Consider the following 11,065-nt stretch of genomic DNA (forward strand, 5'->3'; position numbering starts at 1 on the left):
GGTGGGGATGGGGGGGGAGGGGGGGGGGGTGTGTGTGTGGGGGGGGGGGGGGGGTGATGTCCAGAACTAGAGAGCATAGGTTTAGGGTGAGAGAGGAAAGATATGAAAGAGCCCTCAGGGGCAACGTTTTCATGCAGAGTGTGGTATGTGTATGGAATGAGTTGCCAGAGGATGTAGTGGAGGCTGGTACAATTGCAACATTTAAAAGGCATTTGGGTGGGTATATGAATAGGAAAAGTTTGGAGGGATATGGACCGGCCGCTGGCAGGCGGGACTAGATTGGGTTGGGATATCTGGTCGGCATGGACGGGTTGGACTGAAGGGTCTGTTTCTGTGCTGTATATCTCTATGAAACGGCTCCTTGAATTCTGGTAGGTCAAAGTGCCTGACTGACTGTGGACAATCCCTTGAATTGCAATTGATCAAGCCCCTCAAGGCGATACTAGACCTCCTCGTTACCCCAGTAAGGATTGCTCCCTGTTGACTTTCATACATTGCCGTTTGCATGAAGCATATGCAGTGTGTTTACCATATAAACATACTGCAAATGTAATGAGGGAAACAGCCTTAGCTTATTCAACTTCTCCCTATAACTCAAATCCTCCAATCCTGGCAACATCCTTGTAAACCTTTTCTGAACCTCCCAAGCCTCATTTCACAATGTCCAGCATTACAGCAACATGTCCACCCTGTTAACTGGTCAGTACTCTCCACCATGACAAACTCCTGGCTTACCTTCTGTGCAAAACGTGATGGAATCCATAGAGCCTATGCCTAAATTGAGCACAAAATACCTTGTTTGTTATGAAAAATCATGTGACCCACACAAAGCCTGGCAGCCCATAGTCAATGCTGAAGTCAATCAGTGCGAGCTGAGAAAACAATATGAAGTAAACAGAGATGGGCAGCTTCCAAGTAAGTGCATGCTGAGTGCACACTAAGAAAACAAACTCAGAGTTGCAAGACACATCCAGTGCAGATGCATATATCAATGCAATTTGACAGAAACCTGCAAGTCCCAAGTGTTTCTGAGTTCCATAGTAAAGTTTTGGAGGCGACATGGTTGCTCAGTGGTTAGCACTGCTGCCACACAGCACTAGGGACCCAAGTTGGACTCCAGCCTTGAGCAATTGTCTGTGTGGAGTTTACACATTCTCCCCGTGTCTGCAGAGGGCTGAAGGAGCAAGCAGCAAGCTAAACTGCTTGCTCTGAATTTCATGTCTGAAATTGTACCCACCTAGTTTCTGTCCTGTGGATGGGAGAATGGGAAATTGCATATCAACAAGGTGCGATTAACTAATAATGATATTTTAATATATGTTAGTATGCGTACATTAGCCTCTTATTATGCACTTGGTTGAAAAATGGAACATTTTGCTCTCAACATCAGCAGTAAGAAGGGACCCAATCTCTGTAAATTTTCCCAATTTCTTTGCCAATGCCCTCATGATTCAGTAGCTGGGAAAATTCAGCCTTTTGTTTCTTGAAGCATCTCCACCACTAAGGTTAAACTGCCTTGCAGTTTCTGGATTTATCTTTTTTCCTCCCTTGATCAAAGATTCAAAACTAGCAATTCTTCAGGTGTTGCGGCATTACCCCCTGAGTCTAAGTAATTTGGATAATTATAGTCAGTGCCACAACAATTTCTGTCACATAGTTTGGTGCCTTTCCTTGGTCCTGATGTCTTCTCAATTTCAGTAACATAGCCTATTTGATAATCTTCTTTTCAAGTTTAAATTGCTTTAAACACCTAAATTACCTCCTCTTTCACATGACCTGTGCAGTACCTTCAACCATGGTAAAGACAGATGCAAAATATTTATTGAATACCTCAGCCCTGCCTACTAGCTTCCCTTTAATGTTAGCTACGAGTCTCTTATCACAAGCTCTATTTGTTTTTATTATTTACATTTTCCACTTCATTTTTGCTTCTTCTTTTTTCAGCCTGGTTCTAGGTTGCATTACCCATCTAACATCTGCCACTTGCATACTTTTTGTTCCTTCTCTTAATCGCAAATCTCTTCTATCATCCAGGGATCTCTGGACGTGCCCTATTTTTACCCTTTGCAAGAAGATACCTCAGACCTTTTATTGCATCAAAGATCATAAGAAATGATACGCAGTGGAAGAAGAATCTCAAACTATGTGCAAGGAATAAACAATCTCCCTACGTTTGAACATGCACACAAATAGGCTGTCATTTCAATGCAGTTCTGTTGGGAAATTTCATCCTTTAGATGAGACTTTCAGATAGATGAACTTGAGGACTGCAGATGCTGGAGATCAGAGTCAAGATTAGAGTGGTGCTGGAAATGCACAGCAGGTCAGGCAGCATCCGAGGAGCAGGAAAATCGCTGCTTCGGGCAGGAGTCCTTCTTCAGGAATGAAACGTCGATTTTCCTGCTCCTTGGATGCTGCCTGACCTGCTGTGCATTTCCAGCACCACTTTAATCCTGAGACTTCCAGTGTCCACCTTCTTAGGTAGACTTTAAGATTTCATAATATGATTTGGCAAAGGGTGCTGTAGCTTTTGCCCTGTCCTGATTTGTCTTTCAGCCAGCCACCTCAAAAAAAAAGCCTTACTGCACTTCTTGGCATTTTTCTGAATATATTTGAACTGCCAAGTGATTATATTTTGAAACAACAATGATATCTGAAAAATAAGTTTAAAGATGCCCTAAGGACATGAAAGATATGATACATATGCCAATAATTTCTTTTTCAATGCTCTGCGTGAACAATTCTGTAGATTTAAATCTTTCAGAACTCTACTGTTTAGTTAAGGAATTGATACAGCTCCCAAGAACTTTTTGACACATTTGGACAGGTATATGGATAGGAAAGGTTCAGAGGGATATGGGTCAAATGCAGGCAAATGGCATTAGCCCAGTGTAGGAAACCTGATCAGCAAGGATAAGTTGGGCTGAAGAGTCTGCCTCCATGCCGTAGGACTCTAATTGTTGCTAGGCCATGGTTAGTAGAAACATTACAGGCTGGTTAGTGGGTTTTAGAAATATATATCAATCATCACAAGCCTGCTAATGGAATACCAGATAGATAGCACAGATTGGAAAATGATAGCGTTCAATGGAGAGGCTCCTGTGACATAGTTGTTGTGTCCCTACCTCAGCAACTAGCTATGTGGAGTTTGTACATACTCCCTGTGTCTGTGTGCGTTTCCTTCAGGTGGCTCTGGTTTCTTTCCACAGACCGAAAATGCGTATTAAGTGCACCTTTCCTCGAGTGCTAATCTATTCATAGAATCATCAAATCCCTACAATGTGGAAACAGGCCATTTGGCCCATCGAGCACACACTGACCCTCCAGAGCAAGCCCATCCAAACACACCCCTGTACCCCTGCATTTCCCATTGCTTATTAACGTAGTCTGCACATCACTGGACACTATAGGCAATTTATCATAACCAATCCAGACAATCTGCGCATCTTTGGACTGTGGGAGGAATCCAGAGTACCTGGAGGAAGCCCATACAGCCATAGGGAGAATGTGCAAGTTCCAACAGATTGAAATCACCCATGCTTATAGCACTTTGTCACAAGTACCCAACACTACTTCTTTTGTACTTCAGCCTACATTTTGGATATCATTAAGGGCTTGTAAGCAAATTATGGCTTTTCTCTGCTAATATTCCTCATGTCCACCCAAACCATCTGCATCCTCAAAATTCAAGATCCAAACATTGTCATCATGCAGCTTTCTAGAATACTGGTCCCAGCATAGAATTGGTGACTGTCCCAATGGTATTTTCACTTTTCCTGGTACAGATGATAGTACCCATGAACTAAAACCTAATTGTCCATCAGCAGTCTTTGAGCCATGCATTCATTTCATTAATCATGTACCCTTCACAATTAGCACATGGCTCTGATAATAGTCCAAAAATTATTACCCTTGAGATTCCATTGTTCAGTTTTGTGCCTAGGTCCACATACTTCCTAAGCAGAAACCCTTTCCTTTTCCTATGTCATGGATACATTCATATACCTTGACAACTGAATTCTCCTCCAGCTCCAAGTCCTGGAGATGATGCTCTGAACCTTGGCACTGGGTTCACAACATTCCTTTCTGAATTCAAGTTCTTGGATAAACAGAGCAGTGTTTATCCCCTTCATTATATAGCCCCCTACTGCCACTACATTCCTTCTTGCTCTCCCCATTTCAAAGGCTTTGTGTACCATAATGCCATGGTCAGTTAGCTCACCAACCCCACAGTCCTTACTCTCATCCAAACAAGCTGAAAGAAGTTCAAACTTGCTGGACAATTGCAAAGGCTGAGACTAACGCACTCCTCACCTGTCTCATTTGCTGCCACCTCTTCTTGACCACTGATTAAATCAGAAGACATTCACACAAATCAGGAGCAAAAGTAGCTCATTCAGCTCTTCAACCGTACTCTGCCAATCAATAAGATCAAGGCTGATCTGATCACAGCTTCAAATCCACATTCCTGCCTTTCTTTGGTGATCTTTTAACCCTGGCTTCTTAAGAACCTTTCTGTCTCTGACTTAATCAAAGTATAAGTGAAAAGTCACATGAATAAAAATCAGTTCCAGCTCCAGAGTAACTGTATAACTACCTCTTTGCTAATCTCACCTTGACTGTTTCTTCTCCCTGACCTGAGTCTATTCCAGATATTAGAATTCCAACCCAGAAAATTGAAGCCATTGACTCTTGTTTAATTCACCACAGACTCTGCCTAAGCTGCTATGATTTTCCAACATTTTCTGTTTTTATTTGGAGCTGCAGCGCCTGCAGTAATTTTGCTAGAGAGAATTATTACTTTAGCTTCTGTCTGCTTGGAGGTGAGCAAAGTTGAACACTTTGTGTTTAACAGCTTCTAATCATCGGCTAAAAGCTTTGCTCGAACTTCGTGGCCTGAAAGATGTGTTTATTAGTTTACCTAATGGGAAGTGCTTCATTAAACCTTGGTTTAAAACATTGTTTTGATCACTGTGGTTTAAATGCCATGGAGACTGCATTGCATTCAGCTGGAGGGCACAATGACACGTTGCAATAACTCTTAGCCATGTGATGCTGGAACAACTTACCCAAATCCTCATTGTGACAGATGGAGAATTTGAATTCAGTTTAAAACTCTGGAAATAGACAAAACAGCACGAGTCAGCATTGATTCTAGTTAAATTGGTTCACTGTGGTCCCTTCATCCTTTCTTGATCTGGCCTACACGTGACTGCAGTCTGGTTTGGTAAGTCTCGAGCTGCAAATGAAAAATACCAAATGAACTGCAATGGTTGAAGAAGGACCATCACTATCACCTTCTCAGGGCAACCAGAGATGGACAATGACTATCACCTTTGTCAGCAACACTCCTCATCCAAAGAGTGAAGTAGGTTACATTCAACTACTTTAGCTTGGCTCAGAACTTTTCATAAATATTATTATGCTCATCATCATAAGAAAGACTTGCATTTACATAGTGCTTTACAGGCCAGAAGACATCTCAATTACTTTATAGCCAATAACAATTTTGGAAGTATAGTCGCTTTTGTAAGGTAGAAAACAAAAACCATTTTGCAAATTCCCACAAACGACAACGTAATTACTACCAGATAGTTTATTTCTTTGTTAGATGTTGATTGGGGGATAAATTTTGACTTGGATACTGGGACATCTTAAATAATATTGCAGATGCTGGAGAAACAAAGGATGCCTGGCAACACCTGCAAAGAGAGAAACAGATTATGTTTTGAATCTGACATGACTCTAATGCAACTTGCGTTTTGAAGGAGAGTTACCTTGGAGTTGAAATGTTAATTACCTATACAGATACTGACAGACCTATGGAGGTTTCTCCAGTGTTTACTGTATCTGTTCTAGATGTATCTACCGTGCTGTTCTTTGAAATCGTGCCATGGGATCTTTTACATCCTAGACAGCAGCTGGGATGCCCCACATTGGACCAAGAAAAATGACCAGAATGATTGCCCAACACCCAACCTGTCCACTCAAGTGCATTGGAAGGTTGATAAAGTTTACCTGACAGATTTCCCATGTAGCAACATGCCCTCCTGCCATTGGTCAAATACTGCAGATGATAAGAGGCTGTTAATTGGCTACTTAAGTGGCTCACCTGGGCTCTGTATATACTGGCCATCTGTCATCTTTTCTTTTTGCTGGTAAAATGGCATGAGAAAAGACAATAATTGTCAAGGCACCTGATGCCAGCCTGTACCATTTTGCCCACCTTTCATCTCCCAGCTTGTTCCCAAAGGCTCCATAGAATTCTGAGTAAGGAATTGAGACAACATCCCAGAACATACTTTGTGCCATGATAGTTCTAACTAGGCCATCATTGTGCATCAACTAAATGGCTAGCTTGAAAGATGTCAAATGGCTTTTACATTTATAACTAAAGTAATGATCTCAAGTCAGCTGATAGAGCAGAGTGGATATGGCCAAGTTACTAGTATATATAAAGAAAAAGAGGTTAGAACATTCAAACGATCTGGGCTAGCTTAACAGGTGAATTAACAATGATGTAAAGTGGATAAAAAGCTATTTTAATAGGAAAATGAACTATGTACGGCATGAATTAGAACAGATCAGAATTAATTTGGTCAGCATTTCTGGGATGATGCCAATACAGTACCAAACACACCTACCTGCAATTTGCCATCATCCAAACCAGTCCTTGTAACTTCATGCAAATTACTGACATGGAGACGTACCTGGGGACTTTGGTACATCACTTTTGAAACGACATAAGCATTTTCTTGTGTTGCCACAAACTCATTTGTGCTTAATAACGGGGATATCAAATACTGGTTATCTCACCTACTTACTGTTCCTTGAAGAGTTATAGACAGAACTCATATCAGCTCCATAGGGAGATGTAAATTTGTTTAAAAAAAAGAGCAATATGATGCCTGAATATGGTCATCTCCTGCTTTCCTGCTCAAAAGTCATAGGTGGTGCTAGTCAGGAGGCAGCCATGACTAAAGGAAACTTCACCTGTTGTTGGGATAAACTGCACAGACCTTCTGGAAATTTCTTTTGTCTGGTACGTGTGTACTTTGACCTTAAAAATATTTAAACTCATGAATGTTTTAGCAGCCTTTCAGTACTAAAATGAAGTGCCAATTTAGATTTTCTGCTCTCAAGTGTGTGGACTGGGATTTGGGCCCACAATTTTCTGTCCACCACCAAGCTGCATCTAGCACCCGATTTCTTCAATTGACTGCAAGGAGAATGAAGCCTGAGGGTCAGAGGTCAAGGACATTATGATGTTGTATGACTGTCTATTTGTGACAGCCCTGGAATTGAAGCCTTGAGACACCATTCTTATGATGTCATCCGATGTCATTAAATCAAGTCATCATTATTACATACTTTCCATGATTTAAATTATCTCCCATTTCTGCCCTAACACTGAGTGACTTGTCAGTCGCAGTAGATTTCCCACTGTATTTCAAAGGTCCACATTATTTTGCTGTTACTTTATTCCCATTTTATGTTTTCTAATGCCAAAGCTTTGTTTTATTTGACGGATTCATTCATTCTCTGCAGCCATGAAGACTCGCAAAGAACGCAAAGGCAGCAAAGGGCCATTATCTTCTCCAGCTTCTACTCTAACATCTGAGGCACCATCACATGAGGAGGAACAGGAGTTTAATTTACCTCATTCCACACCACATGGTGTGCATCCGTATTCTCGACCCCCTGCACAAACATGTACCAATAGAGAATTATCTGAGCCCAGGAATTGGTCTACTGCGAAGCTGAAGGCAGAATTAACAGTTCTAGGAATTCAGATACCTCAAGAGTATAAGAAAGAGCAGCTCTATGTCCTCTTTATGAACTCAAGAAAAGCTTCACAAGATTTTGCGCAAGAATCCGTGTCCATTGCAAATCAAATCCATTCTCTTGATGCTATCGCTGCCATGGTAGTAACGCCAGTTTCAGTCTCCAACAATGCAAATTCAATGCGCCAGCCTCGCCCTAATGTTAATTTGGACTTACCAGCTGAACCTCCTGTAAGTTTACACTGTGTGTCCTTCCTGGTTTGATTGTTTTAAGAGCTCCACTTCCTTTTGTAGCTCATTATCCCTCACCCAGCTTTTGATGTTTTTTTTCATTCCCAGACTAGTTCTGAAGCAATTCCACTTTTCCATACTTCTCCTTTGTGAGACGCTTTCACACACTGTAATCACTTTTCATAATAATTTTGTCTGAAGGCAATTCCTTTAACTTAGCTACACACAAACATTGCACATGGATGATCAGACACAAATCCTATTGGTCAGCTTATAAAAGATTATTCATTAACGAGAATAGAAGTCAGTTAATAATCAATTTGGTAATGTAAGCATAATAGAGGTTAATCTTAAATGCCCTATTCTGCTATCAATATTTTATAATTTGTCAAATCAACATATTGCCCATTTGCACTATACTTGTTAAATTTAAATAATTTTTTGTTTTGATTGGATTATGCTCATAATGCCAGTTTCTGATTATACTTCCTCAAAGATATAGGCCCCTCCATCCTTCTACTCCAAACAGTGAGTAAAAGGAAACATATAAAGAATACACATTTTTGTATAATTGGCAAAACGAATCTCATGAATTAACTGATCAGAGCACCATTGTTCTTGAACATTTACAGTTGTCCAGTTCACTCCTCAAAAAATGAATAGAAAGGCAGAGCCAAACTCTTCATCATTGCAGAGAGCAGCCACTGGCCTGGGGATTGTGAAGGTAGAAGCTGGTCCTGCCTGTCCTGGCCAACAGGAAGGACTATTATGAAGCCAGTTACTTTCTGTTAGAGGCTGTCCTCATTTTACTGCAATGCTCAGGATATCCAAAGGCTGACATATATGTATGTCAGATAGGAAAGGAAAAAAAGCTGCAAAAACTTAGAGTCATAGAGATGTACAGCACGGAAACAAACCCTTTGGTCCAACTCATCCATGCTGACCAGATATCCTAAATTAATCTAATCCCATTTGCCAGGCTTTGGCCCGTATCCCTCTAAACCTTCCTATTCATATACCCATCCAGATGCCTTTTAAATGTTATAATTGTACCCACCAACACCACCTCCTCTGGCAGCTCGTTCCATACACGCAACATCCTCTGCATGAAAATGTTGCCTCTTAGATCCCTTTTAAAATCTTTCCCCTCTCACCTTAAAGCTATGCTCTCCAGTTTTGGACTCCCATACACTGGGGAAAAGTCCTTGCCTATTTATCCTATACAAGCTCCTCCTGATTTTCTAAACCTCTATCAGGCCACCCCTTAGCCTCCGACACTCCGGGGAAAACAGCCCCAGCCTATTCAGCCTCTCTCTATAGCTCAAACCCTTCTACTCTGGCAACATCCTTGTAACTCTTTTCTGAACTCTTTCAAGTTCCTAAAGCAAGGAGACCAGAATTGAACACAGTATTCCAAAAATAACCTAACCAATGTCCTGTACAGCCACAACATGACCTCCCAACTGCTATACGCAATGCACTGACCAATAAAGGCAAGCGAACCAAATGCCTCTTCACTATCCTGTCTACCTGCTACTCCACTTCCAAGGAAATGTGAATTTGCATTCCAAGATCCATTTGTACAGCACACTCTCCAGGATATTACCATTAAATGTTCAAGTTCTGCCCTCATTTGCCCTACCAAAATGTAACCTCAAGTTTATCTAGATTAAACTCAAACTGCCACTCCTTGGTCCATAGGCGCATCTGATCAAGTTCTTCTTGTACTCTGAGCCAACCTTCCTCATTGTGCACTGCACCATCAATTTTGGTGTCATCTGCAAACTTACTAACCATACCTCCTGTATTCACATACAAATCATTTCTATAAATAACAAAAAGCAGTTGGACCCACCACCAATCCCTGTATCATATTGCTGGTCATCAGCCTCCAGTCTGAAAATCAACCCTCCATTACCATCCTCTGTCTCCTACCTTTGAGCCAGTTCTGAATCCATGTGACAGAGATTTCTAATGGCTTTTCACATGTAATTTTCATTCAAAAAATGTCAATGTCTTATACATTCATTGATGCTGTAAAAGCCAAATATTAAATTGAGTGAGGTAATAAGTAGGATCAATGAAATTACTATCAAAAGTGTTTTTTGAACAATTTGATTGACTGGTTTTGAGGCTCCTGATTGGAACTATTAGTTTGGAACTATTAGTTGGAACTATTAGTTAGGATTGATTGGAACTATTAGTTAGGAACTATTAGTTTCTTGATTAGTTACGTTTGTCATGCTTGCTGCTGCATATGTTTTTTAATCAACGAGGTAAAAACAATGACTGCAGATGATGGAATCCAGATTCTGGATTAGTGGTGCTGGAAGAGCACAGCAGTTCAGGCAGCATCCAAGGAGCTTCGAAATCGACGTTTTGGGCAAAAGCCCATTATCAGGAATAAAGGCAGTGAGCCTCCACGCTTCAGGCTCACTGCCTTTATTCCTGATGAAGGGCTTTTGCCTGAAACGTTGATTTTGAAGCTCCTTGGATGCTGCCTGAACTGCTGTGCTCTTCCAGCACCATTAATCCAGAATTTTTTTTTATCTCCAACTGCTGCCGTGATATTGACCACCTCCCTCACCCAGTCCAACCTCTCACCTTCATGAAGTGCAGCCCTCCACTCCAACCCCAACCTCGCCATTAAACCAGCGGATGGAGGAGGAGTGCAGGGGTGGCAGTGGTAGTTTGTCACACCGACCTCTACACAGCTGAAGCCAGGCGCCAACTTACGGACATCTCCTCTACTGCCCCCTCAACCACCACCTCACCTTTCATCACCAAACCATCATCTCCCAGTGCGTCCACAACCTCATCACCTCAGGGAATCTCCCACCCACACCCTCCAACCTCATAGTCCGGGAACCCCGCACCGCCCAGTTCTACCTCTTACCCAAAATCCACAAACCGGACAGCACCGGTCGACCTATCATCTCCACCTGCTCCTGCCCCACCGAATTTATTTTCTTATATCTCGACACCCCTTGGTCCAGGAACTCCCCACATACATTCAGGACACTACCCATGTCCTCCACTTCCCTGGCCTC

At 41.7% G+C, this 11,065-nt stretch overlaps 1 protein-coding gene across 2 annotated transcripts in view; it reads right to left on the bottom strand.

Annotated features, from left to right (window-relative positions):
• The window catches only part of LOC140490855 (transmembrane protease serine 11C-like), a 43,853-nt gene extending 35,688 nt beyond the window's left edge, over window positions 1–8,165 (bottom strand). The window contains exons 1-2 of one of the 2 annotated variants that reach the window (XM_072589144.1): window positions 8,002–8,165; window positions 5,070–5,239 (exon numbers count right to left, since the gene is read on the bottom strand). The gene's annotated coding sequence lies outside the window, so the exon portion shown is untranslated. The remainder of the gene's footprint in view (window positions 1–5,069; window positions 5,240–8,001) is intronic. The other variant, XM_072589147.1, reaches the window with a different exon arrangement.
• Between the last annotated feature and the right edge of the window lie 2,900 nt (window positions 8,166–11,065).

This window comes from Chiloscyllium punctatum, chromosome 2 (assembly GCF_047496795.1).
Source record: "Chiloscyllium punctatum isolate Juve2018m chromosome 2, sChiPun1.3, whole genome shotgun sequence".
NCBI classification, from domain to species: Eukaryota; Metazoa; Chordata; class Chondrichthyes; order Orectolobiformes; family Hemiscylliidae; genus Chiloscyllium; species Chiloscyllium punctatum.